General features: G+C 43.2%; 4 non-coding genes across 4 annotated transcripts; 1 reads left to right on the forward strand and 3 right to left on the reverse strand.

Annotated features, from left to right (window-relative positions):
* Positions 1–268: 268 nt before the first annotated feature.
* trnat-cgu (transfer RNA threonine (anticodon CGU)) lies at positions 269–342 on the reverse strand. Its single transcript has one exon. It is a non-coding gene; the product is annotated as a tRNA-Thr (tRNA).
* A 3,125-nt stretch (positions 343–3,467) lies between these two features.
* On the reverse strand, positions 3,468–3,541 carry trnat-agu (transfer RNA threonine (anticodon AGU)). The gene has a single exon. It is a non-coding gene; the product is annotated as a tRNA-Thr (tRNA).
* A 645-nt stretch (positions 3,542–4,186) lies between these two features.
* On the reverse strand, positions 4,187–4,260 carry trnat-agu (transfer RNA threonine (anticodon AGU)). The gene has a single exon. It is a non-coding gene; the product is annotated as a tRNA-Thr (tRNA).
* Positions 4,261–22,831: 18,571 nt separating this feature from the next.
* Positions 22,832–22,904, forward strand: trnak-uuu (transfer RNA lysine (anticodon UUU)). Its single transcript has one exon. It is a non-coding gene; the product is annotated as a tRNA-Lys (tRNA).
* The last annotated feature ends 4,437 nt before the right edge of the window (positions 22,905–27,341 follow it).

Genomic DNA, 27,341 nt, shown 5'->3' on the forward strand with positions numbered 1-27,341 from the left:
AGGGCCACATGGTTTATAAAACTGATGAAAGAGTAAAGAGCAGGAACTGGATCCATTTCAGGAAACAAGGTCCTGAGACTCTCCCAAAACTAACTGTGACTTCAAAATAATTGTTTTATCAAGTCTGACCAAAGAACAGACTCAAAATAACCATGATGCTCAATTAAAGGTCCATCATTTGATCAAGACCAACAATGCAAAGCATTCAGTAGAACCCTGATAACAACCAGTTTCTCATGCTAAGTCATAGCTAGCTCTGAAGGCCCACAGGCACTGCTGAGATTTGAACCCAGGATCTCCTGTTTACGAGACAGGCACTTTGACCAACTAAGCCACAGCACCACATGGCTCATAAAACTGATGAAAGAATAAAGAGCAGGAAATGGATCCACCTCAGGAAGTGGTTTTTGTGATTCTGTACCTCAAGAATAGTTAAAGCCATGAGTAGAAGTGCCTCCAATTGGTTCAAAACTTCATCATATTTTGCAGATATTGTTGGGTTTTCAACTCAGATCCTGCTGTTCATGAGGAAGTCACTTTCACCAGTTACAGCCAGATCTCATGAAGCGGTGTACTTATTACACGCCAAGTCATTTACTGTGTTTTTCCAAGGCTTTTTTATGCTTTTGCGTATTATTTTCCGCTACATATTTCAAGGAAATGGCGTCCTGCCCTCAGCTTTTACTCTAACTCTGACTATTTCACGGTTTGTACATTTATTTTGATGTTATGCAGTGTGACAGGAGGAGAACCTCCACCGTACTGTACCCTAACCATTTGACATGTTAAGTGAACGGAGGAAAATTACACTCTGAAAGTATAAAAAAGGCATAAATGAGACTTTAAAAGGTGTGTGCTATTTGTACACACTTTCATTAAAGCTGCCGTTGGCAGGTTTTCAAAATTCCGAGTCTAAAGTCGGAAAATTCGAACTGATACAACTTTCAGGTCCCTCCCCCAACCTCTAAAAAGCTCCGAATCGCCCCCCAAACCCCTCCCCCTCTGTGTACAAGGTTGTGCACGTGAGTTCACACCAGTGTGCGCGCACACAAGCTGGGGCAGACTCATGCTCAGCATGGAAGACGTGGTTGGTGACTGTTCTGCTCACATAATAGATAAATGATAAACCTAACGTTGGTTAAAAACAGCCGGGAGCGCTCAATTTTTGCAAGCATGATTACAGGCTTCAGAGGGAGCTACAGAATTCGGGATTTTTCCTAAACAGCCTATTTAATATTCTAAAAAAAGTTGCCGACGACAGCTTTAAAGCGGCAGTCGGCAACTTTTTTTTAGTCATATTAGCTTGAACTGTCATGGGATTCTGGAAGTAAAATATTAAATAGGCTGTTTAGGAAAAATAACGAAATCTGTAGCTCCCTCTGAAGCCTGTAATCATGCTTGCAAAAACCGAGCGCTCCCGGCTGTTTTTAACCAATCAAATTAGGGTGGAGGAATCCTACCTGTCATGCACACGCTGCTGAAGCGTGAGTCTGCCCCAGCTTGTGTGCGCTCACATTGGTGCAGGGCTCTCAAGTCTCACGCAATGAGCGTGAGACACACGCATTTCAACAAGTTCACACGCTCACACGCCACACATGCCATTTCTCACGCTGAGAAATGATCAACTTCGTCGCACAGAAATTCTAATGGCCGATACTATAAACGAGTCAATGGCAGGTTACTGTGCGCTCTACAGCTCAAGCCTGATTTATGCTTCAGGCGCAAAGCCTCTGACGCTCGGACGCAGAGCCTCTGCGAGCGTCAAAATCTTGACCACTCCCCCACGCAGAGGCTCTGCGCGCGTCAACGTGCACCTCAGAAAAATCCTGACTACACGTCGGACGGACGCAGACCACCAACGGAAGTGCGCAGACAAAACCGGCTGTGATTGGTCCTCGGTGTGCCTTTCCGGTTGTCTGTGTGGCTTCCACCTTTGCATTTTCGCCAACTCCAAAAAAAAAGCTGTTCTTCTTTGATGTCGAGCAACTCCAAATCCATATCTTGCATACACTTTTTCTTTTTTGTAAAAACAAACACTTCCGCCAGCGCCGCCGAAGTTCTCGTCACCGCCCACCAAAATTCTCGCGAGGGGAAACTGCTGTGCGTCCCGAGAAATTCCAGACCGAGGTTGCAGAACCATAACATGAAAAGTTGTTCGCGACCAGAGCAAAGCAACATGTCAAGACGATAGACGCAGAAGTATAATCCGCCCTTCAGAACTATAGCTCTGGTACAGCTGTCTTGATTTAGCAACCCATCGGCAAATCACAAAATAGAATTTCTCAGCCAATCAGAAAACAGAATTTCTTGTTGCCGGGTGTGAAATAGCTTTCAGCTGCAAGCACGCGTCCCATGAATGCACAGCGGACATAGCCTATTATGCTCTGAATGCGTGCAGAAGTTGTAGACGAGCTGGAGGTGGAAGAGAACCGTCAGGATCATCAGCAGGTCATATCTTCATTTATTTCAATCTTTTGTTAGTTACTATAGTTTTCCTACTCCTTGTAAAAGACCAATACCTGCCGGTTAAAGTGTTCGTTGGCGTGGTAGACCTAAATATTCAGCACACACCCTTTGACATGAGCAACTTAATGAAAAATGAAAAATATGTAGGAGTGTAATTAGGCTTCCGTGGTTAATTCTTTTCAAAGGTGACTGGTATGAACAGATTCCCAAAGCTATCTACAATTGCCAAACTGGTAATAGTTCTGCTACACTGAAATGCTGATGCAGAGAAGGTTTTTTCCATGGTGGGGCTCAATAAAACCAAGACCAGGAACACGTTGTCTCTGAATGGAACTCTGTCATCCATCATGACTGGGGAAATGGCTGACATTGAGCCACAGTGCTTTAAATGGGAGCCCCCAATATCAGTCATCCAGCATCAAAATCTGCCACAAACACTTACAACAACACTCATAAACAAACACATACAGAGAGGGACTGCTCAAGGGGCCCATTTGGGGTTATGTTTGTTTTTCTTAATTTAATTTGTCTGTTTTTTTTGTTTGTTAAGACTTTGCATACCTAAAACAATTTATTTTCAAATATAGCAGAATTTAGTGTAAAAGTGAAGATTTGTGATTTTGGTATAAATAAAACAATTTCTTTGTTCTTTAAGTAGCTAGTTTATGGCGATGGGATACTGCAAGGGACCCCCCCCCCAAAAAAAAAAAACCGAAAGAAACCCCCCCACGCACACGGCCCGGCCCCTGCCCCGCCCGAATCTCACTCCAAGCAAACTTGAAAACTTGAGAGCCCTGCACTGGTGTGAACTCACGTGCACAACCTCGTCCACAGAGGGGGAGGGGTTAGGGGGGCGATTCGGAGCTTGTTAGAGGTTGGGGGAGGGACCTGAAAGTTGTGTCAGTTCAAATTTTCCGACTTTATACTCGTAATTTTGAAAACTTGCCGACTGCAGCTTTAAGTGGACCAGTGAAAAGTCATAGCTTGCTCTGAAGGCCCACAGGCACTGCTGGGATATGAACCCAGGATCTCCTGTTTACTAGACAGGCACTTTGACCAACTAAGCCACAGCGCCACATGGTTCATAAAACTGATGAAGGAATAAAGAGATGGAGCTGGATAAATTTCAGGAAATGAGTTCCAGAGACTCTCCCAAAACTAACTGTGACTTCTAAAAAACATTTTTATGAAGTCTGACCAAAGAACAGACTCATAATAACAATGATGCTCATTGAAAGTCCCATCATTGGATGAAGACCAACAATGCAAAGAATTCAGTAGAACTCTGCTAACAACAGATTCTCACACTAAGGCTACGGCTACACGAAAACGAAACGAGGTTTTTTTTGAAAACGGGTACGAAAATTCTTGCGACCACACGGAAACGCGCTGCTGTCCAGACGAAAACGATGAAACGATGCAGTACACACGCCACTGTGTCACGCCACGCTGTGAGACAATAGAGAAGTGTTAAAATTGGCTCACAGCGTCAACGTGTGACTGACGCAAAAACGTTTTAGCTGTAACAATGGAAACAAAACGAGGCCGTTTTCAAACTTTCCCACTCTGGAACCCGTTTTCAAAAACTATCGTTTTGGGGTAGTGGGAACGCCGGCTCCGTGTGGCCGCGACAGCGAAACGATAAGAAAAAGTATCGTTTACAGTGAAAAACGTTTTCGTGTAGCCGCAGCCTTAGTCATAGTCAGCTCTGAAGGCCCACAGGCACTGCTGGGATTTGAACCCAGGATCTCCTGTTTACTAGACAGGCTCTTTGACCAACTAAGCCACAGCACCACATGGTTCATAAAACTGATGAAAGAATAAAGAGCAGGAACTGAAACCCAGTTCGGAAGTCTAAAAGTTTTGGAAGTCCTGAGGGGTGTTCCACGAAGCTGGATTCGCAGAAAGCCTGGCTTTTCTCGATAGTTCTGGCTAATCTAAGAGAGAGTTCCGCTCCACCAACGTGGCTCTTTTCTTTCAGTTGCTCTTTCCAGCTCTCTGCCTCTTTCAGAACTGACTGATATTCACTTTCTGCTGCTGCTGCTTTCAGAGTTTCACATAATCCTGCAGGGACTCGGTTGCACTGCTTGAGCTCCTGCTCACACTTTTGACGGAGTTGACGCTCACTCGTCAAACAGTTTTCCACCTTCTTTAGTTTTTCCTCAGTCATGGAGCAGCCGCTCTCTGCTGCCACTCTTCTGTCTTTTTCTCCTGTCAGAAAGAAATGTTTCTTCAGCAGCTTTGTCCTGAGAACATCCATCCCATGCTATAAATAGCTGATCTTGTCATTCTTCTGTCGGTAAGAGTTCTGTCATTTCTCTGATCCATAATCTCGGTCGGCAGCAGAGGCGTTAGAGGGAATCCCCTCGGTTTGTCAAACTGGAAACTTCCACTTGACTGGAGGAACTACGGAGGCCTGGAGATGATCCTGCAGGAGCTGGACATCCTCTGAGTGAGGAGTCCCAGCTGCAGCAGAGACCTGGGATTGTTCTTTTTCCAACAATTGCTGGGTTCCTCATAACTTTCCTTACTGCCAAAAGTAATGGGACACATGTAGAAACCCTCGGGCAAATCGTCGTCTGCCATGTCACACCACTGAAGTGGAGGAGAGGATTTCTTGGTTTGACTCATTTTGCTTGTTGTTTTTAAGTACTTTAAAAAAAAAAGACTTTTTAAGATAGCAAGTAAGCGTTGTTTCTAAGTGCTTGTTAAAATGATTATTTAAGATAGTATTTAAGTGTTTTTTAGGCGATGTGAAAACCGTTTGCTGTGACTTTCAAATATGCTTCAAAAACTGGACGTGTTTCTTCAGATAAACTCCTGACCAGCTGTGAAAAAGCAGTGAAAATGTCTGGCCTGTAGAAACTTTGTGATGTCATACAAGATCAGAGATGACATGGATTGTGATGTCACTACAGTGATGACATCACAGCTTTGTGAAGGCTTCTGTTCTGTCTCTTCTGGTCTGTGGTTCCAACCACAGATTCTGGATGGAAGTGAAGTCCGGATTCCAGAATGTTGATTTGTGTTCTCTGTTAATCTCTGGACGACTTCAGCTGATTACTTCCTGTCACTGTCACGTTGGAAGGTCCACTTCTGCCAGTTTTTCAGCAGCCACTATCATGTTTTCCACCAGCAGTGTTTCCCAAGACAGAATAATGTCAGTTTGTTTAAAATGTTGCCAAAATAAACTATTACAATTACAACAAATGTCATCTCAGGGCACTTCAGTAATAAAGTCCAATTCAGGCCAATTGGAGTTCAATTCATTGTAATTATAATCCAGTTCATTAAATTCAGAATGAATCCAATTCATTCATACAGAGCAATTCAAAACCATTTCCTCGCTAAGGAAACCAACAGATGGCACCGAACTTGCACTATTTCTAATTAGATAGAACTTTTTAATAGTTCTAAGATCATATCTTTCTGGTTTTATTTGCATTTTACAAAGAGTCCCGAGTAATTATGAAAGTGGGGTTTTAATTTGAAGAAAAAGCCTCAAAATAAAGTGATTTTTAGGAGTAGGCAGGGATTCATTTCCATCTAATGAACAGGTCAGTTATATTAAACAGTGGGCTGTGTGAGCAGCAATCAGGGGAGTAAGGAGTTCACAGATCATAGACAGAGGCAACCGTCCAACTATTCAAAGCTTTTAAAATGAGTAATAAAATCTGACAGGTAACCAGGGAAGGAAGTCCTTTAATCCTGGAAATATTCTCCAGGTGATAGTCGGCTGACTTCCTAACTGAGCTGATCTGGCTGCTGAAGCTCAGCTCTGAGTCCATAATAGCCGCTTTCGGACTGTAGGAACCTTTGGCAGTTCTAATAACCTTTTAATCCGCGGGGCCGTTTTCTCCCGTGTTCGGACATACAGGAACTCGGGGCTTTCTCCCTTAGTTCCTATAACTATTTAGCTCCTTCTCCGAGGTCGGGTCTTTTCATAGTTCTATAGAACTAATCTAACGAAGGTGTGTGGTGGTCGGTAGCTACGCCCCATGTCATGCTATCACAGCTGAGGTTACATGCTGCCATTCCGACATACCGACATTCCGACATTGACGTTCAATTGTCGGAATGGTGACATTTTTTTAAGAAATGAAACGTCCCGTCATTCCGAATTTCATTTTTTCTTTTGTCGGAATGGCGGTATGATTTTTTCTTTTCAACATACCACCACTCCGACATGCGATTTCAGCACCACACGCGTGGACAGCTCGCCATGCAATAATAGGGCTGCACATGCCCGAGAGAGAGACATTCCAACACGCAAGTCAAGCAAGACTGATCGCACCCACTCAGAAATTTACTGATGATGAGGGCTGACGAGGGGCTCGTTGTGTAGGCAATATTTCATTTGGCAGTGTAAAACGGATGCTATTTGTTTTTGTGACAATTGCCTCAATTTATTTTACCTTAAACCACTGAGAATGCTGTCAAAGTGAAGCGGAGATGCGCATCGCAAAGACAGCACAGCACCAGAAAACCAGCAAATGCAATGTTTAGCCTATGTTACCGTGGGAGTTAAGATGCAAAAAAAGATCAAATCTTGTGCAAGTTTTTCGATATTAGGCCTATAAAAATCAAATGTAGGCCTAATTCAACGAAAAGCTTCATGACGTATTTCAGTCATTAACAAGATCGCGGCCCACACAGAATCGAAGATGACTTCAATTAATTCATGCATGCCTTGTGCTTGTGGAGGGGACAGCAGGTTAGATAAATGCACGTGGCTGCAAAAGGAATACCAAATTTAAATGTTGGTTTCAGTTTTCAATTGGGGTGCGCAGAGTTACAATCTTCATCGCGCATTCAAGGCTGTGACAACTGTCGGAAGACACGCAACCTGTTGTTGTTAAAAATATTGCCCGTCGACATCTCCACAAAGGAAGGTGATTCCCGATCTTAAGGGATAAACTCACACAGAACTTCGTAAAAAGAGCGTAAAAAGAGCAACGGTTAAAGAAACCAGTGGGCACCTTAAAGTAGCCTGGCGACGCCATCCTATGTACTTCCGCCCAAAGATTTTGGCTCCGCACATAGTCTGGCCAAATTTCTAAACATTATGATTGGTTAAGGGAACTCTGTTACTCCAATGAATTTAAGTTGCTGGGTAAGGTCCCGCCCTCCATGGAAACGGATTCCTCTTGGGTTTTCCCAGACTGTTTGACAAAGTCAACAGTCGGCTTTCGCCCAGGCTAACCTTAAAGTGCAATCCTCATACAATCACTATGCAAACAAACAACACAACAACAAGATCCACATCAACAACAGCATTTTATTAACTTTTCATTCAAAATTAGGTGAATACAACTAAAGTTAGCAACAAAAAAACAATAATAATAATTAATTTCGCCTAAATTGTAGGCTTTCTTTTGTCCCTATATAAACACCTATTAACATCTACAAACATCAGGGACACAAAACCCAACGATTTTAAAACCAGGCCTACTATTCCAAATTTACGATGCAGCGGCAGCGCTCCAGTACTGCTCCAGCGTCCTGCCTCCCCGCCTGTACTGTCTGCGCAGCCGCTGAAGGCACTCCTCCAGCTGCCTCCACTTGCGCCGCTGTGGTGGAGGTGGGTCCCCACCGGCCGCCCTGTGGCACCGGGACTCCACCAGCCGCTGTTCGTCTTTAAGGCGGCGGATGAATACCCATAGCCGTTTTTTATTTTTATTTAATTAATTAATTAATTAATTTAATTAGATTGGAGATACTAATTATTACTGGGGAGGGGGGGGGGGAGCGATTTTTTTTTTCCCAGTCCGACCCTGATAGCTCCCAACAAGTGTCGGAATGGTGGTATCAAAGTGTCGGAATGGTGGTATCAAAGTGTCGGAATGGCGGGATGTCGGAATGCCGGTTGCATACCCACGGCTGAAATGTTTCCTCATATGACACAGACACAACCGGTGGGTGTTTAATAAGTTAACTTACACTGGTTTCATTTGTCTGCGGCGCTCTGCTCTCCTTTCTTCCTTCATGAAATGAAAAAGTATCTCCTGACTCTCTCTGTGAGCTCTTCCAGCCTCGATATTAGACGCCTGATGTGATTGTCCATGATTAATATCACCATCATGCAGACCATAAACACGGTGGCCTCCCCACTCTCCATATTAGCTTCTTGGTGGTGTTTTTTCTACTCTCCTTACTTTTACCGTTTTGTTTTGTGTTTGAATGTAGCGCTAAACGGCTAACGGCTAACACGTCACTGAAGCAGACGGCTGCGCGCGGCGCATCAGTCCCTATCAGGTCCCGACTCATGTGCGAATGCAGACTGAAACAGTTCCGCTGGGGAAGGATAGTTATCAGAACGAAATTCGAGGAGGGTAGTTCTGATAACTACTTTCTTAGAACTGTCTGTCCGAAAGCGACTAATAACACCCAGATTCCTGCTTGGTTTGTGCTTTTTAACATCACAGCCTGAAGCTGAGCTCAGATTTTTTAACAGCTGACAATGACCTCTGTTTTCTCTTTGTTTAGCTGCAGGAAGTTCTGGATCATCCGGTTGGTTATTTGTTGGAGGCTCTTTGCTGGGCCAGTTATTCCTCTGTGCCAGCAGCTGAGCACCAGTTCTGCCAAAACTAACAGGAAACATCATCCTGCACCGCTGGATTATCAACAAGGAACACTGACCAAGTCAGGAGATTAAAAAGGATGCAGAGGACAGTCAACCATCTCCTAAACACGGGACTTGTGTTTGACACCAGTCTTTGAACTGCTGTGAGACCGTTGTTTCCTTCATTCGTTTTTCACCTTTTTTTCCAAAACTACTTGGTCGAAAGGTGTAAAACATTAAAAGTACTGGGTTAAAGTTAGAAAAGCATCATGTTTAGGAAATAAAATACATTTTTGGGGGAAAAACTTGGCCAATAAGACCAGGAGCTCCTGACCTGTCTCATACATTTCAGTAAGACTTCGGGAAATTGTACCAAAAAGGGCAAAACATGTCTCCTTTAAAGCTGCAGTCTGCAACTCTTTTTCAAGCATAATGCCTGGAACTGTCCGGGGATTCTGAAAGTAGTACATTAAATACCCCAATACAAAAAAAAATGAGTTCTCTAGGTCCCCTATATTTTTCGGTTAAAAAATAAGCATTTCTTGCATTTTGCGACTACGGAGGTCACCGTTTTCAACTTCAAGCGTTCTGATAGATCATGTAAACTCTTAAAATGCCAAAAAGTAGGACTTTACGTATGACAACAACAAATCTTGCAGACTGCAGCTTTAACTAGAACTTCCAGAATTTTTCTGCCTACCTAGAAGTGCCAGAGAGGGGTCATTTGACCCGGCGCCTTTTACCGAATACACCAATCACTCATTTTGTTATGGTAATGAGGCTGTTAGGGGCCGTGTGTGGGGTGAGGGGTGAGGGGGTCACACCTTACAGTGGTAACAGCCAAGACAAACAGGGACAGACAGCTTCTTCCCAAGGGCTGTCAGCCTCCAAAATAACCACAGGTAAATAGCAACTTGCATGAAGATATCAGCAGCAAAGACAGATAGCACAGTTTGGCGGACAGTGTGTTACAGTTTTTCTCCATTGGTTTGGCTCATTTCTTGAAACTGAGATGTCATTCTCAAAACATGGACAAATCCCAAAACTAATTTGCAGTTCCTCACAACAGAATGGCATTTATCATTGCTTTCATCAAATTTCAAATGCTTTTGTACATGTCTCAATCATTTAGTACATCCTTGCAAATGGCTATGTACAAGTATCCTACAGTTAACACAATCAGCTTACATTTAGTACAATTTTCAAATGAATGTACCTGATCTATCCCAATTGGTTATCTATTGCAATTGTTAGATGGATAAATACCAGTGCATGTGGACTATTGCTTCATTTCCCTCAAGAATTTTGTGGTGAAAGAAGCTCCTCTCCAAGGAACGAAGATGCAGAGATATAGCACTCAACCCACATTTCCACAACAAAAGGAGTGTCCGCAGGGGGTCCAAAGGGTCAAATGACCCTCTTGTGGGTCTTTTGGGTAAAAAGGTCAATTGACAAGAATATTACTGGGCATGTATTGTTGTAATGTTTTAAATACTTGAACGCAGTTTTTCTAGAGAAGATAATTGTTTTGTATATGGGATTATTCTCCATCGACTCTTCTGGGCTTTCACATGCGCGAGCCTACAACCAGCCGGTGAGTGACATGCTGTTTATAAAGTTGTTTTGTAACGTCCCCATGCCAGTAATGTGAGAACCATGCATATGGTTTTGATGGTAAGGCTTGTGACTTTATTGTCGGATGGGTTATAAACTGGTGTGACGTTTCTGCAGTGTGCAAGTTGTTGTTTTACGTGGAAGGGTTAGCGCTTGCCCCTTAGCCACCACGTATTAGCCTCGCATGACATGCTGTGCGGACAGAGCGATCTTCACACAGGGAGCGCAGATTTGCACCTCTCTGTGTCCTACTATCATTATTTGACAACCTCTAGCAATGGAAACACGCTTCAAATGCCCCGGAGTTCCCCTTTAACACTAGACCAACAAGAGCTACATCTCAGACTCTACAGGCCTCAGTTAACTTGTTAAATGTGTGAGTGGGTCAGTGTGAAAACTCAACATCTAGGATGTTATTTCCAGCTTCTACGTTTAACTGAAATAGAAAATCTGAGAATTACGACAATTTGGGTAGAGCTATTTTACGACAGTAAAATATTTGGCAGTGACTAAGTGCCTTTAGCACAGACAGGAGGGTGGAGGCGAGAGGAGACAATGAGGCTGATACCAGACCAACCAGATGAGCCTCCAGCGTCCACCTGTCCTGATAGTCCCTCACAAGCAGCTGTCTGTTGTTAGCACGTTAAGCTTTGATTGGTCTGGGCTGGTCTGTGGCATTATTTATAAACCTTCACCCTTGCTGTTTCCTCTCATAGCTTGTTTTCACCATGACAGCTGCTGGGTTCTTCCTGAGGTATAAGCACAAGCTGTCTTTTACAGTTTTTGTTTGTTTGTTTGATTGGAAACATTAGTTAATATTACATTCTTACTCTTTGTTGTACATGATTTCAGGGTTTCCCTCTTTGCCTTGTTGACTGCTGCTACATGGGGTTTTCCCACTAAAGGTGTGCTATCATCTGTTGTGGTAAAACATTACATGCTTGCTTGAATCAGCTTCTGCTAAACTTGTTCTCATGCACCCAGGTTCAAAATCAGCAGGCCAGAGCAGCAGCGGCACAAGAGCTGCAGGTAATTTTGGCTCTTACCAGGGAGCAGCCGCTGGCCGCCCGGTGACCGTGCCCTACACTGCTTCCAGTGACGTTTATATGGCGACACCTGTGCTATCCTCTGGTCTAAGTCAACCTGTTCTTCAGGCAGACCCAAGACTCAGTGGCTATGGCTCATTTGTGCCAACGCAACTGGTTGTCCAAGCTCCCGGCCTTGTCCAAGCTCCCGGCCTTGTCCAAGCTCCCGGCCTTGTCCAAGCTCCCGGCCTTGTCCAAGCTCCCGGCTTTGTCCAAGGTGCTCTTCAGGGAGACCCAAGATTCAGCAGCTCTGGCTCCGTTGTGCCCGTGCAAATGGCTGTGCAAGCTTCTGGTGTCCCACAGGCTGTTCAGACGGGTCCAGCATTGAGCAGCTTGAGCTCTGGCCTGCCTGCAACAGGATACTCTACTGTCACTTATGTGCCTGTTGACGTAGGATCTGACGCTGGCGCTCTGCAACCTGGAGCTGCCCAATCTGGACCACAAGGTAAATCTTCTGCTTGGAGTGTAGATAGCCCAAAATATGTTTGGAAGCCTAAAGGTGTCTGTATGTTTTCATGTAGTCACTAGCAAATTTTGCCGAACTCTATTCTGAAGCTGAAACCTGCTGTGTTTGAATTGTAAAAAATTCAGAACATGTGTATTAAAACAAAATGATGCTCAGTGGTGTAATGGCTCCCTTCTGCTTGGAGGAAAGGCCCTTCACTATAAGCAGCCTTACTGGGGCACCAAAGAGAACCCGAGCATTGCACCTGTACTTTTCATTTGGCCTGCTCAAAATCTCTGGAGAGGGGGTTGAGCTTTTAACTTTACATCCTAGGAAACTGATGTTAACACTCTGTGCTATCAGAACTTCTGCTGTGAAAAGGACTAATTGTGAAATGTCTCCAAACAGAAACCCAGTGGGCTATTGCTCCCTCAGTCTTTGAGGATGCGTCAGCCCAAGCCCTCAGCCTCACTGACGTTCTCCCTGCAGCCCCTCTGTCACCACCTGGCCCTGTCCTCCAGTCAGGGGAGACCTCCAGTGTCACCAAGGAAGCTGAACTCGGGAATTACCAGCAGCAGACGGAGGAATTCGGCTACCCGGATGATCGCCAAGGGTCTGGACCGGGATCTGCAACCGTACTGGTACCACACTTTGGTGTGGGTGGATCTCCTGACTTTGACTACAGGCTTTTGTATGGCTTGTACCCCTCTGGAACCTACAGCACCTTCAGCCAGCAGCATGAGAAGGGCAAAGACTACTTTCAGGATGTCCACTACTTGAAGGAGCATATTACTGACAGCCATGGTTCTGGGCAGCAGAAAAAGTTCTTCCCAAGTGCCCGCTAGAGCTGAACATGATGTGCAGAGGGTATGTTGAGTGGTGCCTGCAAATGTCTTTATCTCAATGCTCTAACTAATCTGGTTCTGTTTCAGATTGGAAAGCTGAATCCCAACGGCACAAGATTCTTTTTAGTCTTTGAATAAAATCTTGTCAAATGATCTTGCTTCAGAATGATTGACTAAGGGAAACAATGGCCTGTGTACACTATCTGGGTTCAAGGCGAATGGCAGGCCTCGCCTGTCATATTTGACTCGGACATTCTGCTTTCGGTTTCAAACATGGCTTCTCAAAGCTCTGCATCTTGAGAGGAATTGCTATGGAAGTGTTAAATAGTTGCTCAATTGAATATAGCGATCAGCTACAGCATCCTTTACAGCCATTTCTCTACACCTGTACATGGCAGCCAGACACAACCCCTTCTATAGGTTGCTGAGTGCACGGTAGCCAACCGGAAGGCTTGCCAACCCAACGTTGTGCTTGAAATACTTGGCTGGATACTCCTTAAATATTCTTCTGCAGTTGAGCCACAGCCAGTGCTGTCTTCAGCAGTCTTGTCAAATGATGACCTTGCCTAGGGTTTTTTTTTTTTTTCTAAAGTTAACAGACTTAACTACTTGTATAGGTGGTTTATTCAAGTTGAAACATTTAACAATTTTTGTTTCATGTTACGCAAAGTCTATTTTCTTGAATATTTTCAAGATGTAACCTCATGTTGCTGGTGGTCGACTGATACGCTAACTGTAGCTCGTATACAACTGTCAAGGCTTCTAAATTTTTCCATCGACTGACCAAAATCTGAAGTATTTCCAGGCGGGCCTTTATATATTATTGGGGGTTAAAATCACTTTCTTTGTGTCTGCAGTCAAGTTGGGCCCTGAACTTTCTGCCATCAACTTTCAGCAGTGACGCTTTACCAGACAGTGTGACTCCTGTGACCTGACCCTGTCATGCAGTGTAACGACTCAAGGCAGATGGCGGCTGCGCAGATGTTTTTCAACATTCGAATATTATTTTTCTCTTTTTTTTTTTTTTTTTTTTATAAAAACCTATTCCAATTTAAAATATTCTTTGACCACTCTACTATTGTGCTTTAATAGGCAACTTGTTGCCTTTCCACTCTGTAATGGCAGGTTCTGCAGTTGTGCCAGAACATGCCTATTGATGTTGCATCCTCTGAATATAATAAAGAATTACAGTAGTCAAATCCTGAAGTAACAAATGTATGGAGCAGTTTTACGTGCATCATGAGACAGGACATTCCTGATTTTAACAATATTACAAAGGTGAAAGAAGGCAGTCCTAGAAACCTGTTTCATGTGCATTGAATGATAATTCTGGTAAAAAACTCCAAGGTTCCTCACTGGAACTATCTTACCATCCATTTACTTTACTCAATGTATCCAGTTTAGGGTAGTGGAAGCCTTTTGCCCAGTGATACTATTTTTTTCCACAAGAGCCACATTGGCAGAGCAAAATCACGGGAAGAGCCACTTATGACAACATACCAAGTCCCCTTTTGCAAATATGCATTTCTACATATAAAACATCCCACAAAAGAAGCAACACAGCCAATACATTTTCAATTAAGACCGCATTTACCTGAATACTGGAATCCTTAATACTCAATACTGGAAGCTGGCATGCATGTCCTTGACTTTCTTCATGTTGTATTTGTAGTTTGTTGCAATCATAGTGAGACATTCAAGATGAGCATGGTTTAGTCCTTTTTTTTAATTAAAAACCGACCCATTGTGCCTGCATCTCACTAATGGAGCTAGCGTGCACTGCGGTCAAGTGTGACGGTGGTTTAAGCGGGCTGCGTTGCCAGGTTTAACAGAGCCCCCTTTAGGAAACACCATTAAGCCTTAATAAAAATACTTCACACTGTGCAGTATTCGCTGTATGTTATTAAAAAAAAATTTGTTACCATATTGTTATAAGCTACTATGCGAGTGCGAGCCACCAATTAAAGCTTGAGGAGCCGCATAATGAGTAGCTCTGCTTTAGCCTATCCCTGCTGCCAATTGAAAGAGTCAGGGTACACCCTGGACAGCTCTCCAGTCCACTCTGCAAAAGGTCTAATAATTTCCACACTTCCATTCACTGAGACTCTGCTAGAACTGTTTGGAGACCTTTTCTAGAGGGCCGTATCGGAGAGCCTACTGTGGGAGAGTACTTTGAAAGTTTGATTGTGCCAACTATTGCTAATTTAATAGCAAGTGATCTGAATTGAAGGAGTTAAAAAATATTTTGCAAATTGATTATTGAAAAGGCATCTTCCACATGTGGTAGAATCAGGAAAATAGCAGGAGATATTTAAGTCTTGTGTAGGATGAAAACCAACATGGGAAGATGTGATGCCATGTGAAGGACTGAGTCTGTATGAAGCACAGTGTCATAGCCCTCCAGCTGGTGTCCCAGGTGAGATGAACAAAGGCCACACACAGAAGGCAAGTCGAGACAGTTGGTTAAGAGGGATGTATGGCTCTGATGAGGCACACAGAAGACACCAAGTGGTGCCAAGCAGAGGAGGGGCAAGGCTACGTAGCATAGGCTAAAGAGTCACATGCAATTAAAGCTTGGAAAAGGCCAGCGAGTGCAGATTTAACTGAAACACCTTCATGGTGCAAGGTCAAGCACGGCCACTGTACTGAGCTTCAAGTTATTTTAGTCTGGGTTTGTGTAATGCAAGTCAACCATGAGGAGAAGGAAACATGTAGTGGTGGAATTTAAAGCAGCAGTATTCAGTTTGCCCTTCAAAAGCAGAGTCAGCCTCAGTGGGTGTGGTGAAGACTCAAAGCTATGAAGTGAAAACAAACCTTGAGATCAAGTATTCAATACACAGACCTCATTTTATTGGTCAAGTTTATTTTGCCAGAGTTCAGCCACAATCTCCATGGAAGTGTTCATGAGAGTCACCTGCAGAAAACAGAAGGGGTCAGTATTGAACAGGAGTCTCAATACTTCAGACACTAGTCCAGCTTTACCTTAGTACAACTTCTGCCCTTTAGACCCAGTCTTGGCATCAGCGTGGTCAAAAGCATCCTGGGAGTATTTGGCGTACAAACTGGAGTCGCGGGCTCGTTGGTAGCCATTGCTGGACTGGACGATGTGGGATGAAGGGTATACAGTGCGCATCTCAGACGTGTCCTTAGGGACCTGGTCGGAGGTCCAGGCAGACTGTGGGAAAGAACGGTCGATCTTCAAGTTCATTAGGGCAGCAAGGAAACGAGCAAAGTCTGCGTCCTGCGCAGTAAAGCCAGCATTAGACCCAGAGGAGCCGCTGCCGTAGCCAGAGCCAGAGGAGCCGCTGCCGTAGCCAGACCCAGAGGAGGAGACGCTGCCGTAGCCAGACCCAGAGGAGGAGACGCTGCCGTAGCCAGACCCAGAGGAGGAGACGCTGCCGTAGCCAGACCCAGAGGAGGAGACGCTGCCGTAGCCAGACCCAGAGGAGACGCTGCCGTAGCCAGACCCAGAGGAGCCGCTGCCGTAGCCAGACCCAGAGGAGCCGCTGCCGTAGCCAGACGTGTTACCACCAGAGCCAGAGGATCCACTGTTTTGACCTGAGCCCAGAAATTAGTTGAAGCAAAGTATGACAGCATGGTTAGTCATGCTGTCAGTAGCCTCTGTATCACTGCCAATATGTTTAGTAACAATAAACAAAGCTAAAGGACTATTTGCAGCTCAAGTGGGTCATTAAACCTGAAGTCTAATATGTTGTAGGATTTGGTGCTGCATGATTAATATAGTTGCAGACCCTCTTCCCTCTCATTCCTGCCAACATCATGGGTTGAGCATGTCCAGACTAAACAACTTCCCATGTTGGCTGCCTTTATATAAACTGCACCTAAATGTTGATATACTTGCTTTTCTGGGGGGGATAACATGTTCCAATGCTGAAGAGCAGGACACAAAGCCAGGAAATCCTGTTTGGATTTCAAAAGAAAAGAAAGAAACTTTAGTATATAGGAGAACAAAAACCTAAACCATTAAACATGAAGACTCACCTGAAGAAAACCTTAAACAACATGTTGAACAAGACAAAACAGAAGCAACACAATTCAGATAAAACTGGTCAAAAACAGCAATCTAGTGACTGCTGTTGAGAGAAGATTTGTGCTGTAACTCATCTGAGGCTGCAGCTGACTTTATATTGGTGCTCTACCTGCTCTAATTACACTCATAAACCTCACCTGGGACCCAGTCAGATCGTGCTGCATTCAATTCAGCTCTGAAAATGAACACTTCTGACATTTAAAAAGGTTTGTTGCAACATGTGAGGAATGAACATGGGATGTTTTACAGAAGGTGAATTACGCTTGGTCAGATACGGTGTTAAACATCTGGACCAAAGTCCTGCAGATCACTGTGGGCCCCTAATCTCTGGCTGGGGAGTGTGAGGGGAGTGACAGAGATTTGGTCTGAAGGACTCCAGCTTATAACCTCGGTTCTAATACGTCACAAAGTCGTCACAGCCATGAAATTTGGGTCCAACACATGACTTGTCCACTTCACTAGTGGGAGCTGCTAGTTGGGTTTCAAGGGGAAAAAACTGAGCTCAGCGTGACATAAGACTGGAGTCTTAGTAAGTTAACCTGCTGAGTTCTGGAAATAACTCTAAAATAATGTTGACTCCTTGGCAGGAATAAGGAGCTCTGCAGCTCTCTCATCCAGAGGATCTAGAAGCATGGATGTGTTTGGAACATAGCAGAGGGTGTATTCTTCCTAAAGTCACGCTAACTGCCTTCTGCGCACTCTGAGATGTTTAAAGCTCAGATTAATATCTGAGCTGAGATGTAGAAACGTGAGACAACATGATGCAGAGCTGCTCTTTTATTAAGTGATATGGAGGAGATCTTAGATTTATTTCAGATGAACTTGATTAAACAGGACATAACGGAGGTTAAATGTTTAAAGCACCTTGTGCCATCATTTTGTTCATATCTGGAAGTGTTTCTCAAATTTGTCTTGATGATTTCTGTGGATTTCCATCATTCCTCCTGAAAACTTGTTGCCTTGTGAGAACAACCAAAGACTCCCACAGACTCCCTGTGACACAGCAAACTTCCAACATGGGAAATGTGACATTTGAGCACTTTATAGTCTGTAGGCGACTGTTTTCTGTTCTTTGTACTGTGGAGGCTTTAGCAGCCATCAGTGAGGTGGAACTGTACTGAAAATACACTGAAGTTAAAGTTACATTTTTAACTCATTTAAAAGGGAAAATGTGTCTATTTGAATAATGCTCTTTTTTAATATGGGTCTAAGTTTCTGAGAAAGTATTTTTTTTACTGTAAAATGTTGACTGTCACACCTGAACTTCATATTTATTTATGAAAATGAGAATATTTATATCCCCAGGTTGTTTTAATTCTGAAAACTAACATTTGTTACAGTAGTTCACATCATCTGTCCTCATAATTACTTTCATAAAATCCAACAAAGACCAGACTTTATCATGTTCATATTTAAACTGCAACCTGCAGGTTAGCAATGTGAGTGACTTAATGTGTGGAAACAAGTCCACAGAAGTTTTTCTTTTAATTATCTGTCAGTATATATCGACTATGTGCAAGTAGTCCCCACAGGCAGTGTCCTTGCTGTAGGGACGACCAGGTAAGACATCTGATTCTCACATATAGATGGAACATTTGATGTTGCATTATGCCCAGTATTAATCAGACATGTTTGTTCATGTTCCAGACAGGATAGTGAATGCTTTTGTGCACAGTCCACTGTGTGGTTGTACAGCTCACGACTTAACTGAATATATTCCAACACCTGGCTCGTCTTCTTGCATCCAAATGTAGAACAAAATAGATGTTTGATCTGTAAAATCTGATGTAATGAACAGAATCCACGAGAGTTGTTTGATTTATTCATTTATTTAATAAATTTATTCCAACCCTCCCCGGGCTCTGGGGAGGGTTCATCCCTCCAGACCTGCTGCCACTGATTTTCAGTCCACTTCTTGTGTCCTTTGGCACAGCTCAGCCTTTTCTCCCCGTTTCCCTCCTTAAGAACAGTTTGACAGCCACCCTTCCATGGAGACCATTTCTGATGAGGCTTCATTGCACAGCTGAAGGTCCAGATGCATCTCAGGGAATTTCTGCAGAAATACTATTTAATGCATGTTAAACTGTTATTTTATAGATGCAACCAAAGAAATGGGAACAGATGACAAATTCTTCCCATCCCTGAATTTTAGCTTGAGCAGCTACTGATGATGCAGCCCTTTTGGCCACCTGGTACCTGCTTCAGGTCAACCTCCTGAACCCAACACAAAAGGCCTTTTTCTTCAGCTTTAATGTTTCCCAACATGCTAATATTCACAAGCAGGTCCTATGCTACTGTCCTGATAGGCAATGATGACCTTCTGGCCACACCTCTGCTAGTGAGGCTCCATGACCCAACCTCAATGTATACATTTAATCAAAAAAAAAAAAACAAAAACAAAAAAACTCAGCTTTGTATTTAAGATGTCATGAACAGGGTCCTCCACTCGATGTTTGGCCCACCACCTGATCCAACTTCCTTCCAGGTAGTGAGTAAGTGACAACATTGAGCCAATAAATTTTGTTCCCAAGCCACGTCACTGAAAGTAGCTGCCACAGCTTTTCATTTGTGTCGCACAAGCGTCATTACAAGTATTCAAAGGACAAGACCTTTGCAACCCGAGAAGATAGTTATGAAGCCATCCTCGGACATGGACTTGCAGAAACTACTGTCCAGGTTTCACATGGCCCCAGCATCTGATGGGTCTGCCCTTACCCAGAGCTGTAGGGTGAGAATTGCTACAGAGTGGAAAGGTTTCCCCCTCAGCACAATATGCAGCAGTGGAATCTTCTGATAGAGCTCAAGGCCACACCTTTACCCACTGCTGCCAGAGAGCTGCAGTTGGCTTTTCAGCCAGTTTTAGTTGGGAATGCATTCCAAGCTGAAGCCGTCACAAGCTCACCTTTGAGCAGAAACTGTCCTTAAGTTAATGCCAACACCTTATTTATAGGATTAAGTCATATCAACCCATCAGGCCCTCAACTATCCCCTCCAACCCACAACTGGGTGACCCAGAGACAGCTAGGAGCCATTTGATGGAGCAACAAGGTATTCAAGTTAAAGCCATTTATTCAAGCGGCAGCAGCAGCGATGCCTCTAGAATATGCAGATCTGCAAGACAAAGAAAGTCAGTCACCTACCAGCAGCTACAGAGAGCACACATGCAGAGTAAAATGAGCCTCACCAGAAAGATCCTCAGAAGCCGCTCTGAACTGGAACCTTGTGCTGAGATGTTTTGCCGTGGTCTGGCTCAGATTCTGTTGGGCTGTAGCGGAACTGGCTGAACAGCACACGCTTCTTGTTGTAGCGGGACCGAGATTTGTAAGCGTAGACTTGATCCTCGTCGGTCACAGGAGTGAAGACTAGCTCGTCCTCGCCGCTGGTGTCAGATGAAAGGCTCCAGCTCCCATCTTCAAACTGGTAATTGCTGCCAGGAGCTCCAGACTGACCTCCCTGAGCGCCATGCTGCTGTGCTGGAGAACCACTGGTTCCAGCTGCTTTCTGATACGTTGGCTTAGATAGAGCTTGTCCATAAACTGAATACATGGGTGAAGAAACGGAGAATTAAGACCAGCCTTCCATTTACACCCAGAGTCAATTTAAACTGCTTTTAGTTGCTGAGCTTTGATTGGGATCAGCTTACCGCTTTGTGCAGGAATGCAGGTGATGCTTCCAATCAGCACACAAGAAATCCACAAAACCCTGCAGAAACAGGGACATCTCATATGAAGTTCTGAGTACATTTAGAGACCAGTGGGGTCCAACCACCACCTCCCCTTAACATGCCCAGTCCTGTTGAGCTTAACTGCATATTCATAGTGTAATGCTGAGACCAAATGAGGTTCTGCTTGCCTCAGACATTTAAGGCAGCAGAGGTTCAGTGCCACCACTTAGAAGCACTGGGATAGACTAGAAGTTACTCACCTCATTCTGGTGCAATATAATTAAAGCTTGCCTGGGACCTGCTCCTGCCAAACTGCACTAACACAAAGTTCAGAGCCCTGTGACACTAACCTGAAGCTGCAGGAGCTGCTTTCATATGATCCTCAGTGCAGAGGGAACTGATTGCTCAGCGGTAACAGCTGCTGCTGAAAGGTGCAAGGCTGCAGTTAACTGGCAACAATGGACTAACATATGCAGCATCTCAGTGTTATGTCAATAAATAGATAATAATCAGGAACTCTTGTGAGTATTATGTATTTTATTTACATGTATAAATATTATATTATAAATATAAATGATCAAATATTCTGATCTGCTGATATACGTGATAATAATAACAATAACAATGGAAGCTGCTCTCAACACGTGAAATCTCTCTCATAGTTCATTATTAGTCGGCTAATTGATGAATAAACATCCTGCTGCTGAATAAGTGTTTAAAAGATAAATAAATCAGAAGGAAACCTGCAGAAGAAAGTCTTCTAACAGCTGTCTCTCTGTGTTTATTGGCATACAGCACGGTTAGTGAGATCCAGATCCATGTGGGCACTCAGGACGGATTTAAATAGCGACTCTGAATGGACGGTAAACCCGCACTGAAGGCCCAGTGAGCCAAAGCACGGCCGCCACTGAAAAATATATTTGAAACCCGTCAATATGCTAACTTTGCGTGTTTACCTCTGTAACTGATGTTATATGTAAAACAGAGCACATGGTCAATTAGCTTTTTAAAAATCTTTATTTTAAAGAAAACGATCAAAACAAGAGTTTTTCTGGAAGATTTAAATAAGTTCTGAATATGCACTGAAGAGAGGTTACATTTGAGTCTATTTTCTTTGTACAAAACTTAAAACAAAAACCTGAAGTCTACACACTGAGGAAAACTGGTTTTGAGGATATTTATGAAATTTCCTCCTAATAACCAACTTGGGTGGGTCACCCCAGTGGAACATTTTATGTGTAGTCTGCAGGTTTCATGTTTTCAGCTGGAGATGGATGCTTTTTGTTCTGTATGTTACATATTTTTATCTTGATCAGGACATTCAGAACGCTTGCATGCACAGGTAAGTCCAGCTTCAGTTCCAGGTGGGCTCGTCCATTTAACTGGACCACCATGTTGTCCCAGCGTACATGCACGGGATAGACTGTGTAGGAAACCTTCATGACATTCTGCTGCCTCTAACTTTCTCTGTGGGACATCACGCTGCATGTAAGTGCAGCTGAAATCGCTGCCAACATGTTGTCTTTAAGTCACCTGAAGGGGGATTTTCTCACATGAGGCTGCGGTTACAAAATCAGGATTTTATTAGAGCAGAGCGACAGTCTGGACATGCTTTAAGTGACCACGAGTTGACACGTAGTCTTAATGGGCTGATTTTCAGTTTAGCCGTCTGACAAAAGAAACAGAAAAATATGTGGATGAGAGCAGCTTTATTGGGAATTTGGCTGGAAATATACACTCATTCTTTCCTGTTTTTACTAAAAGATGCAGAAATATTAAACTCTGTAACATGTGTTTAGTGCACCAACCCATGCCAACTCAGTTAGCATACATACAGTTATAGGAATAGTTTACTGAATGTCCCATCTTGTAGACGGCCTCAGTGTTGCATTTCCAGTCCAGTCTGCTGTCCAGGTGAACCCTCAGGTATCTGTAATCCTCAACCACCTCTTCACCGAGGATGGAGACGGTGTTCAGCTGACTGCTGCTCCTCCTAAAATCCACAATCATCTCTTTTGTTTGTATTCAGATGAGGTCACAGCTTTTGGACTCAGGAAGTGTTTCAGATGTCAGCTGTCACTCAGACACACTCTCATAGGGCCTGGATAGCTCAGTTGGTAGAGCATCAGACTTTTAATCTGAGGGTCCAGGGTTCAAGTCCCTGTTCAGGTGTAGAAATGTAATCTCCCACTTAACCTGTACTTCCCTCTATGCCTGCACTCTGTTTCTACACTGTCACCTCTGACAGAGCCTGGCTGATGCTTTCCTCCTATGTAGCTTATTGTTAGCTTTGCTGTTAGCTGCATCGTGATATCCTCATTTGTAACTTATATAAACTATAGAATAATTCTATATAAACTATAGAAATCACCTTAAATACACCAGCTGCAGAGTGTTGATCACATTCACTGAAACTACAACAGGTTAAGAGCATTTATCATGAATAGTTCTGCTTTATATCAGGGCTTCTTTTCACTTAGATTTCACTATTTGGACAATCTGTAATGAATGGAACAGAACACAAGACATTACAGAGATAAATCAACGCTGGTGCAGTTTAAACAACAAGGGCATTGTTTGCTTCATTTAAGTGGCAATAAAACAAAGCACTTCATCAGAAAAATCAGTGGCAGAAGTATATTTTGTAAAGGCCTCAAGAGACATAGATGTTGGAGGAAGCTGCGTAAACTGTGATGATGTCACAAGTTCAGTCGCAGTGGTGCTTCCAGCTTCTCTGGAGTTTGGTGTGTTCCACATAAGGAGCAGTATTCTTTAGTATTTCAGCTTTAGACTGACAACATTTGCTGCTCAGTTTTCCTCTGAGCCACAGAGATGCTCAGCTTTCATTGTGTCCAATAACTGCAGCTTCTAAAGTGGATTTCATAGCACTGCTGCATCTCTGACAGTTATCAGATCATTTGGGTGGAAACACATACATCACAACCCTCTGAATCTGCTTTCAGTCCCACTTGAACAGTCTCTCACAGTTTCAGACACAAAATGTGTCTTTTAGTTTGAATCTCAGCTGATATCTCCAACAACTGTAGAGGGACTCATATCATTTCACCAGCTGGTGTGATAAACTTACAGAAACACCTGTTATGGTAAATTCGATGTCTGCTAACCTTTTGTCTCTTAGATGACACCTTGTTGTAAATCCAATATCTGCAGACCATTCGTCTCTTGATTAACACATAGACAATAATCATTTAAATTACCATTGTCTCCGGATTCTGCATCTCCCCAAAGTGCGAGACTTTCCCCCAGGGGGTGTGGCAAGGAGACAGTTTGAATAATACACACCTGAAAGAACAAAGCCCCTTCCTCCTGTATAAATGCTTTTGATTCCCCTTGTTCTGGTTCTTTTCTCACCATGAACGCTGACTGGTGAGGACTGATCTCTTTTGCAGAAGAAAATAAACACGTGGCCGGCCGGCAGAAACATTGAAAGTCTCTATTTCACTTCTCATCAGATGCAATAGGAAGATAAGCAAAATCTTAATAGGGAGTTAAGACAAAATTTCCACGACAGTTTTGGCGTTGTCTCGGCAGGACTCACGCGCAATCGTTCGGGGCAAGACACGGGAAGCGATTGGCCGTCCTGGATTATATAATTCAGCCTCCGAACGTCTGTTTAGTTTTTAAAACGGGAGGGCTAACCGTGTAGTGTCCTAAATCCTTGCCGCTGAGATTGCATGAATATAGTTCAGCGAAAAACCATCTGGTGAGTACTGAAATATGGACTTCTAAATTATTATTTCAAATTTGGGTTTTAGCATTTCCATTTCTCATGATCTTAGCAGGTGGCAAAGTTTTTTGCTGCTTGTGAACTTAAGACAAACGAAGCAGAAGGGTGAATGTGTTTGTAAGCAGAAGGGTGAATGTGTTTGTAAGCAGAAGGGTGCATGTGTTTGTAAGCAGAAGGGTGAATTTGTTTGTTTGTAGTTTTTTGCTGCTTGTAAACTTTAAGAAAAACGAAGCAGGCGGGTCAGTCGTACGACGCTTCCTATTTGGAATGGGGGGCAGGGTCCCCGTTGAGGGAGCGCGGCCTCCGGGGAGGGCCACTTGTTGACGTTATGAGAAAGAAATGTGGGGGAAAAAGGTTAAAATATCTAAATGTTTGGGTTCCCAATAGGAGGTCCCTTAGTTTAAAAGACATATCAAAGTTAGAAGAAAAACTGAAGAAAAGTGAACGGGAAATAATAAGACAGAACAAAATTCAAAGAGATTGTTTACAAAGGTGGAGGGCAGAGACACGAGGTGAGAGATATACACAGATACCGATTCCATTTACAGAAGGAGTTGAAACCAATGGCGGCTGGATTCTAATCTCAACGCACCAACTCCTTCACACACCTCGTCTACCACACCCTGAACATGACTTTTGCTAACCAATGGAAATTGCAAACTTTAACATGCTTCTGAGTTTTGTTTCAGCCAAGAAAAGCAAACGACTTTAGGACACCAGAGGACCGGGAATGCATTCTTTATGTGCCACCTGATGAATCATATGAGGAAGGCTGGTTAAAGGAGAGGTTTGACAAACTCACATTGAAACACATTTATTGGACACAACAAAAATGTGCAGCACTAGTCTCATTCAGGCCCACACATCCCACTAGAAGAACACACATCAGATAGTTGGGAAGATTTAAGCCCCGTTATGAAATCATGTAAGCGTGCAGCCGATTAGCAAGCAAATCTGATCAATCTGGTTTATTTTTCTCACCTACACTGCAGTGGTACAAGACAAAAAAAAAAAAAAAAAGAAAAAGTGATATCTATGTGCATACCCAAAGGAAAATCCAGCTGGTAACTAAAAGCACTTCTAAAAAACTTTTGTCGTTTGTCCAAAGAAAACACTGTACTCAAACAGCCTTACAGGAGGTCTCCAAGTCACTGTGGACTGTCGGTAAGTATGATGTTTTTCAGAGTTTGTGAAAATGTTGTCATCACTCCAAAATCAGACTTTAAACTTTGTAATTCAGTTAAACAAGAAGTCATGGATTCTTTGAGTCTCTTACGACAGCAGGAGGCGTGTTGTTCAGGGTCTGCAAACAGCACACGAGTGCAAATGATTCATTTAATCACAAGAGGGGAGTGTTATGGTAAATTCCATGTTCATTTTTTTTTTATTCTTTTTTTTTTTCCTTTAAGGTTGTTTTGTTTTCTATTAGTGATTAGGTCTACTCAATTGAAAGAAAGTGGTTGATTTCTAATTTTTATCTTTTTAAAATTCTATTTCAATATTGTTTTACATTATTTCATTTTATTCTTTTTTTTATGGTTGTCTCCTATTAGTGATTAATTAATAATCAAAAGGGACAAGTGTTATGGTAAATTCGATGTCTGCTAACCCTTTTGTGTCTTAGATGACACCTTGTTGTAAATCCAATATCTGCAGACCATTCGTCTCTTGATTAACACATAGACAATAATCATTTAAATGACCATTGTCTCCGGATTCTGCATCTCCCCAAAGTGCGAGACTTTCCCCCTGGGGGTGTGGCAAGGAGACAGTTGAAGAAATACACACCTGAAAGAACAAAGCCCCTTCCTCCTGTATAAATGCTTTTGATTCCCTTTGTGCTGGGTCTTTCTTCACCATGAACGCTGACTGGTGAGGACTGATCTCTTTTGCAGAAGAAAATAAACACGTGGCCGGCCGGCAGAAACATTGAAAGTCTCTATTTCACTTCTCATCAGATGCAATAGGAAGGTAAGCAAAATCTTAATAGGGAGTTAAGACAAAATTTCCACGACAATGGCAACAAGTGAAGTATCTCAGCGCTGGTCTCGGTATGACAGAACTCTCGCAGGAATACGTCAGACAGAGCCCTGATTTCCGGTTGTAATTTGTATTTATAGCCTCATAGGTTGGACTCACACTCGACATGAGAATGTTCAACATGCTTCGTCATATTCTCTGGATCAGCCCAAAACAATGTGTGTGTGTTAAATCTGTCCTTGCTTTCCCAGGCATTCCCAATTGTTTTGTCTTTCTACTCCTTGATCACTTTAGGTCATCATGGAAAAGTACTAAGACTTACTTTATTCATAATGTCTAAGAACAAAGCCAATTTTTACAATTTGATGAAACAAAACAGAGGGCAGACGTCTTGTTGATCACATGAACTTCTGCACAGATTGATCTCTGAAGATACAGCTCCTTCCTCTGACCCATTTTGAAAGATTGACCATTTCTAACAAACAAACAAAAAAGCTTTTTCTTGATCGCCATGACTTAGGTCAGTCTCAGGAGTTGAAGTACTTCATGAAAATGATGATTTGTAACCGTTGAATGTCAAAGATGAACATACATGTATGTCGTTGTCGTGGCCGAGAGGGTAAGGCGATGGATTAGAAATCCAATGGGGTCTCCCCGCGCAGGTTGAAATCCTGCCGACAACGATAACATTATTGACTCAGGGTTGCTGAAAGTTAACCTGGAAAGAAGCACAAGTTCCTTGGACCATTTGATTAAACAAAACAAAGGCCAGATAACATGTTGATCACATGAACTTCTGCACAGATTGATCTCTGAAGACACAGCTTCTTCCTCTGACCCATTTTGAAAGATTGACCATTTCTAACAAACAAACAAAAAAG

This window comes from Odontesthes bonariensis, chromosome 11 (assembly GCF_027942865.1).
Source record: "Odontesthes bonariensis isolate fOdoBon6 chromosome 11, fOdoBon6.hap1, whole genome shotgun sequence".
Classification (NCBI taxonomy): Eukaryota; Metazoa; Chordata; class Actinopteri; order Atheriniformes; family Atherinopsidae; genus Odontesthes; species Odontesthes bonariensis.